Genomic DNA, 7,749 nt, shown 5'->3' on the forward strand with positions numbered 1-7,749 from the left:
GATTCCAGAGACCTTCCTGCAACCTCCATGACCCTCTGTGATCTGAGGACAACAGGAGCCCTTCTCAGGGCCTTAGGATTCCTGTCCAAAGCATTTCTCCATGTGGGTGTGACATGTGTGTCTGTCTCACTGGTTCCTCCAGCATCTCCAGTATATAGTAGGCACTCAAGAAATGTCTTATTATTATGTATTTACTTTTCAACATGTCTTGCACACCTACTGTGTGCTGCCACTTCTGAGGCCTTGACGTCTACTTAAGTCACCTCATTCACTCCTCAGGGTAGCCCCATGAGGCTCCTATGGATGGGAAACTGAAGCACAGAGAGGCCAAAGCGCTCGCCCAAGGGCACAGGTGGATGGGAAGAGAGCATCGGTTCCCTTGCTGCAGGTTATAAAGCACCTTTTATGTGGGCCTTACCCATTGTGTCCCATCCATGGACCCCAACAGTCCCAGGGCTCACACAGGCTGTGTGGCTTCCCTGTGTGTCATAAAAACTTGAACCCTGCTCCCTGGGACACATGGGGTCCTGGGCAACCTGATTCCTCCAGGGCCCAGGCAGCTGCCCAGGAGCTGTCCTGGTGACCACAAACCTCCGCCAGCAGTCAGGCCTTCCTGCCAGTGGTTCTGTCGTGACCTGCTTTCCAGCAGAGCCAGAGTCCTAGGCAAATGGGCCTGCACCTGCCAGCATCCAGCCCCACCCCTGTGTCCTGCCCACCTAGAGAGATGAGGCCTGCCAACCAGGGAAGGGGCTAAGACACAGCACCTCTGGGTGGTGGCCAGGCTCTGCACCTTCCTGCCATCTCCACACCATTACCTGGGCTGTGTCCACCCCCTGGCATGCCCTATTCCTCCAACAAACATTTATTGAACATCTATCTACTATGTACCAGCCCTTGGACTAACTAGTCAACAAGACAAATCACCTACCTGCCTTCAATCTAGTGGGGGTGGGTAGAGGAACCAAGGTTGAGATGGATGAGAGCACTGTGACTGGGTGGGGGCCCAGAAGGGCCACGAGAAGGTGATTTGGGGGCCATAGAAGGACAATAGGTAGATTTGACAAAGCACATGGGGTGCGGGTTGAGGGGTGGGAAAGGAATACTAGGCAGAGAGACCTGCTTGGACAAAGGCCCTGAGGGAGGCCCCACCCCCTCGGGGCAGCTCAGCTGCCACCCAGTCTTCAGCGGCCATGAATGGGTCTTTCATGCCCTGGACCAGGGCAAGGTCAGGCCTGGCTGTTCCCTCCCCCGCCCTGGGCTCCTGACTGTCTGATCCTTGATCTGGAGGAGGGTGGCAGGAAGTTCACAGCTCCCCCTCGGGGTGAGCTAAGGAGGCCGGGGGAGGGACAGAGCCTCGCCTGAAATCACCAGAACTAGCAGCACCCTTCTAGTTGTGAGACTTTAAGTCAAGCCCTGCTCGTCTGGGCCTCAGTTTCCCCACCTGAGCTGCTGGTTGGGCAGCACTGAGCTCCCGTCCTGCTCCGACCGGGGAGGAATCCAGTGCGGGTTTCGCGGGCGTCCACGGCCACTGACACCTTCAGCTCAGCAGAGCCGGGCTGCGGCCCCGGGTCGGAAGGGGCCGGGGGAGACCTGGAGGGGACCAGAAGGCCTTCGGGGACCCAGAGATGCTTTTGAAGCTGAACCAGTCCCCGGTGCCTGGCACCACAGGGAAGGGAAACCCTGCCTGCTGCCTGTGCTCCACCCGTCGGTACTCCCTGTATTGGTGCCCCGCTGTGTGACTCCAGTCAATCCCTGCCCCTCTCTGGGCCGAGCTGGAGCCAGGCCCTTGGGCAGTGGCACGCCAGGCCCCGCCTCCTCTCAGGCGGGTCCCAGCCTCTGTTTCCTGGGCCAGGTGCTGGCCCTCCTTTAAGCCCAGGTTGGGGATCGTCAATGTTGGGTCTCGTCCCAGGTTCCAGCTGTGGCCCGGGAATCCCCTTGGGGCTCAGAAAGAGCGGCTCAGATTGGCAGAGGCCTCCTGTGACGTCAGGGCCTCCCCGACGCCCCCTCCCCCAAAGGCACGTGGGGGCGGTCGCTGCAGGGAAGGGTCCCGGGATCCCGGTGGGTTTGGGGTGTCCACCCAGCCTGAGCCGGCAGCTGGGCGGCGCAGACGCAATTCTCCTCGGACAGATTTTTCCCTCTTTCCAAATCCCCCTCCAGCCCCCCCAAGAACGGCAGCTGCTCGAGTGGCAGATGCGCCGGCTAAATCCGCCCAGCTGGTCCCTCCACAGAGCTAACAGCCTGGAGTCCATGGTTTGTGCTGGGGGAGCGGGTAGGTTTGTGTGTGCGTCATAGTCCTTACCCTTCCCTGACCCTGCCCTTTGACCCTTGCCTCTTCACTGGGGAGAAGGGGTCGTCTCTTGGACACGTTGCCAAGTTCAAATACCCTCTGGAGCTCCTGGAGGATGTGGGTGTAAGTGGTGCTCAGAGAGGGTGTGGAACTTTCCAGAGACTACACAGCACCTGTGGGTCTGCTGCCCAGAAAATACCTCATATTGTGCATATATTAATCATTATAATGATGAAGATTTATGGAGCATCTACTGAATGCAGCCCCATGATTCTAGAACAAAGCTGCTGTTATTATCCCATTTTCAGGTGTGGAAACTAAGGCCCACAGAGAAATGGCTTCACCACTCACATAGTCAGGAAATGGAGCTGGAATTGGAACTCCACTCTTTTCATCATTTTCATGGGCTGAGGGACTCCCTAGCTTGGAAGACTTTTAATACAAATGACTTGGGACCTGGGCTGAATGAGTGGGGTCTCAGTGGCCTTCTTCCTGCCCCCTGTCCAGGCACATCTGAGCCTGGGATGGACCCTCCCTTCCTTGTTTCTTTAGCTCCATCATGAGTGCCACTCTCATCTGAAAGCACTGAGGATCTAGGGGAGCTTCCTCAAGGAGGAGGCATCACTTGGGCGTGTTGGAGGTACAGCTGTGAAGGGTGTGAGGGTGTCTCTAAGTGTGTAATTTTGTACCAAGCCTGTCCTGCCCCAGGGCCTTTGCACTTACTGTTCTCTCTGCCTTGGATGCTCTCCCCATAGATTTCCATGTGGCCTCACTCTTCATCCAAGTTGCAGCTCAAATGTCACTTCCGCAGGGAGGTCACCCTGACCTCTGCATGTACAGCAACACCCTATCCTTTCTTATCTCTTATCCTGCTTTGTTTTTCTTCATTTTATTTTTCACAACCAAACATTGTATATTATCTCTCCCACAGCACCATTTTGTTCCCTGCTGGATCCTCATTGCCTAGAACAACCCTGGCACACAGTAGGTACTCAATAAATATTTGTTATCCAGAAATCTCAGGGACATGAGCACAAATGGGGGCTGGAGGGCAGAAGCAGCCATGGGGAAGTACATATGGTAGTTCTTTTTTGGTGTGTGTGTCTAGGACCCTAGGCCATGACCCTGTCCTGTGCCTCCTTCATCCACAAGTCTCCACAGGGCCCACCTCCTCTCACACTCCCCCCATCATTCTGCTTAAGCTGCACAGATCTCTACCTCCTCTCTGCTCCTCAGAAAAGTCAGACACACTCCAGCCTTGGGGCCTATACATTGGCTGCTCCTTCTGCTTGGGAAGATAGTTGAGCTTGGTCAATGTTCCTTTCCCCGAGAAGCTTTTCCCGACCATTGCAAGTGAAGGAGGCAGTTCTTTGCCACCCAGGTGTTTCCTTCTAAGATTATCTTTTCTAAAAAGATTTTTAAAATTTATTTTTAGAGAGGGGGAAGGGAGGGAGAGAGAGGGAGAGAAACATCGATGGTTGCCTCTCTCAATGCCCTCAACCAGGGACCTGGCCTGCAACCTAGTCATCTGTCCTGACCTGGAATGGAACTGATGACCTTTTGGTTTGTAGGATGAGGCCCAACCCACTGAGCCACACCAGCCAGGGCTAAGATTATCTTATTGACTCATTTTTGAATCAGTGATGGAGTAGTGAGCTACCTGTCATTAGAGGCAAGCAAGCAGGTGGTGGGATAGGTGTGCCCTCTTCAGTCTGGGGTCCAAACCTCAGCTTTGCCACTCCCCAGCTTGAGCAAACTGTTTAATGTGAGGATGTTTCAAAAGATGCCAGGGCCTGACACATAGTAGGTGCTGAATAGAGATGGGTTTCCTTCTCACCTCCTTCGAGGTTCTGAAATTCCATATTTCTTCCTCATCCTTCCTTGAAAGTTGTGAGGAGCTATGATACCCTTGACATTGTTTGGGGCATTGTCAACAGAGAAGCAAAAACAGACATCTAGAACAAATACTTGTATGTCAGGAATAGATCTTTGCACACTTATGTTCATACCACCATTATCCGCAATGGCCAAAAGGTGGAAACAACCCAAGTGTCCACGGACTGATGAGTGGATAAACATAATGTGGTCCATCCAAAGAAGGACATTCTGACACCTGCTACAGCATGGATGAACCTTGAAGACATGATGCTCAGTTAAATACGGCAGACACAGAAGGACAACTACTGTGTGATTTCACTCATAGGAAGTCCCAAGAGGAGTCAGATCCGTAGAGGCAGGATGGTAAATGATGAGAGCCAGGGGCTAGGGCAGGGACAAGGGGTGGAGAGTGTTTAATGGGGACAGAGTTCCAGTTTGGGAAAATAAGAAAGCTCTGGAGATTGGCAGTGGGGATGGTTGCACAGTATTGTGAATGTATTTAATACCATTGAGCTGTACATTACAAATGGCTAAAACAATAAGTATTATTATATCTAGTTTACCACAATTTAAAAGAAAAGAAAAACTGCTATGGAGGAAAAACCAGATGGTGATAGTAGAGAGGATGTGTGAATGACCTCAGCTAGTGGCAAGTCCCTCATTGCAACCAAGGTTAGAGGCTCAAGTGATGCTGACGTCGGTGTGTGGAGGTGCTGTCGGCAGGTGCTGAGCTTGCAACTCCACACCCATGCTCCCTGTACCCTTCTTACCCTTCCTGGGACAAGCTCAGCTCCAGCTACCAAACCTCCAATGTCTTCAGGAAGCAGAGCTGAGCTCATGGGTCTCAACCCTCATTGACCTATTTATTCAGCTAACTTCATTGAGCACCTACTGTGTACCAGGCTCTGGGCGGTGCTGGGGACTTAGCAGTGACCAAGACCAAGCTGATCATGGAAGAGTTTATAGTGAGCAAGTGAGATGATCTGATTTAATTTTTAAAAAGGTCCCTCTGGCTGTCTTGTGGAGAATGATGCATCCTGGACAGGAACGGTTCATAGGAACCAGGGAGAAGGTGACTGCATTAGACTAGGGAAGTGACATAGGTGCCTGGACCAGGGCAGGGGCTGCGGAGGTAGAGATCAATAGGAGGATTTGAGAGGCATTTTGGATGCAAAGACACAGGACTTGGGGAGTGAGGAAGAGGGAAGAGCCCAGGAGGACTTGGAACTTCTTTCCTGCAACCGCCTCCCCAATCTGGCTCTTCAACACCCCTGTCCCCCATCTCTATCAATCTCCTTTGAGCTCAGTTCATATCACCTCCTCCAGGAAGCCTTCCTGATTGCCCTAGGTGAGTCTGAACTGTCTGCCTTGGTTCTGCCAGCTTCCCAGTGCCCAACACAATGTAGAAGTCCTATGTGTTCCCTAAGAAAAGGAAGATTCCAGAGTTTTGGAATATGAAGATTTCAACAAACTTGTAATTCTCACCTCTGGGCTTAAAATGTCATCAGCACCTCCCAGAGACAGGTCCAGAGATGCCCCTCAGACATCTGACAGGAGGAGGAAAGGGCAAAAGTTAAGCTCATTGGGGTAAACTGAGGCTGTGCCTTTTGCTTCCCTCCACCGTTTTCTAGTAAGGGTACCTGGAGTTGGGGGCTTTGGCCCAGCAACTACTAGGGTAGGCACCTAGCCAGAAAAGATTCAGAGTGGGAGAGAGGTAAGGCCGAGAAGAGCTAGAAAAGTGTCTATTTTTCCTCCTGCAGCTATATTTATAGATTCCCTTTGATGTCCCAGCGGTTGGCTGACCTGGTTCTCTGCCACCATGGGAGGAAGACAGGTTCTTGGAGCTGCTTCTTGGAGCTGGGTGGAGGTGCCTGGATGTATGGAGCCTAGTGAGCACTGACTAGGGTCCAGAGCTAGGGAGGGGGGAGGCAGGGATCTGGCCTCAGTTTCCCCATTTGCAGTGTACGGTTCTCTGAAAGTTGAAAACATGGTTCCTCCCAACAGAGTAAACACGTGTCAATGATAATTAACTCACTCAGGGAACCAGTTAAACGGTCACTGGTTCTAAGAGCATTGGAAGAACTAGGTATTTATCAGGATTTTTCTTTTTTAAGAATGCTAGAATAAGGTTAGGCTGTGATACAAACGCAACGCGTCCTGCATGTAACAAACTAATAGAGCTTCTCTTCTGCACCAGGCAGGAACCTACAAGGAGACTATAGCTTTGCAGGGCCTGAGCTTTAACCTGGTGATAAAGAGCAACTTCGAGCAGAGGCTCTTTTTCCTGGAGACGCCTGGTCCAACGGGACTTCCTGTGATGAATTCTGTGCTTTTTTTGACACAGCAACCGCCAGCCATGAGGCCATCGAGCACTTACACTGTGGCTAGTATGAGTGAGGAATTGGATTTTTAACTTTATTTCATTTTAATGGATTTAAATTTAAATTGACATAGTCGCCAGTGGCTGGTGGTCCCATACTGAATGGTGCTGTAAAAATGAAATAATCTGTGGTGGTCATGTTGGACACTACCCCTGTGGAACTTCAAAATTGCACACTGCAGCCCTGACTGATGTGGCTCATGGGTTGGGCATTGTCCTGCAAAGTGAAAGGTCACTGGTTTGATTCCTAGTCAAGGCACATGCCTGGGTTTCGGGTTCAGTCCCACATAGATATTTCCCTCTCTCTCTCTCTCTCCCTCCCTTCCCCTCTCTCTAAAAATAAATAAATAATATTTTTAAAAAATACCACATGGTGCTGTCTCTTTTCCTGCATTTCCAAGTTTTAGATAAGTTTTCTTAACGGGTAGAAGAACAATAATAACAGTAATGATAATAATGGCCCTATTCGTTGTGTGTTCCCACTGGGTCCCATTTATACAGCTTTGTGACTTGGGGCCAATTGCTTAACCTCTCTGGGCCTCAGTTTCCACATCTATTAAAGAGACCTCTATTAACATTTCCCACACCTCTTTTGGTTTTGGGGAGACTTATATGAGTTAATCCATATAAGAAAGGCAAATAGTGAACAGGCAATATGTGTTATGTTGCTTATTACTGATTAGACTCTTTCACCTTGTGAATCACATAACCTCGCTCTGTGCCTCAGTTTCCATTTCTTGTACTTGAAAACTCAGAGTCCTGCTACAAGACAGAGTTTGTTCATAGAAGGATCTAAACATGGCCCCAGGCACATATATGCACTGAAGACGTGTGGGCTGGCATGATTGCTGGCTGTGATGGTGACCAGAGATGCTGTCTAACTTTCCCCAGGCCACACACCCAGGCAATGCCAGAGCTAGGAGTTGAAATGGGGTCTTTTCAGCAAAGGTTGGGAGCAGTGCCAGAGTTCTCTACAGGGTCAAGAGGGACGGCATTGGGCCTCTGAGGACCCGGCGCCCAGGCTCCAGGGTTAAGCCAGTGAAGCAGCTGAACTTCCGTGCGTCTACTCCTCTGAAATCCCTGGGAAGCAAGGCATCAGGTGTTCCGGAACAGGCGCCTGCTCTTGACAGACTGGCGCACACATGGAGGGACAGCTGCTGGAGGGCTGGTGGGCCAGGGGGAGAGAGGCCCATGGGAGGGGGCG

The sequence above is a fragment of the Furipterus horrens genome, unplaced genomic scaffold, assembly GCF_987537825.1.
Source record: "Furipterus horrens unplaced genomic scaffold, mFurHor1.1.pri manual_scaffold_10, whole genome shotgun sequence".
Classification (NCBI taxonomy): Eukaryota; Metazoa; Chordata; class Mammalia; order Chiroptera; family Furipteridae; genus Furipterus; species Furipterus horrens.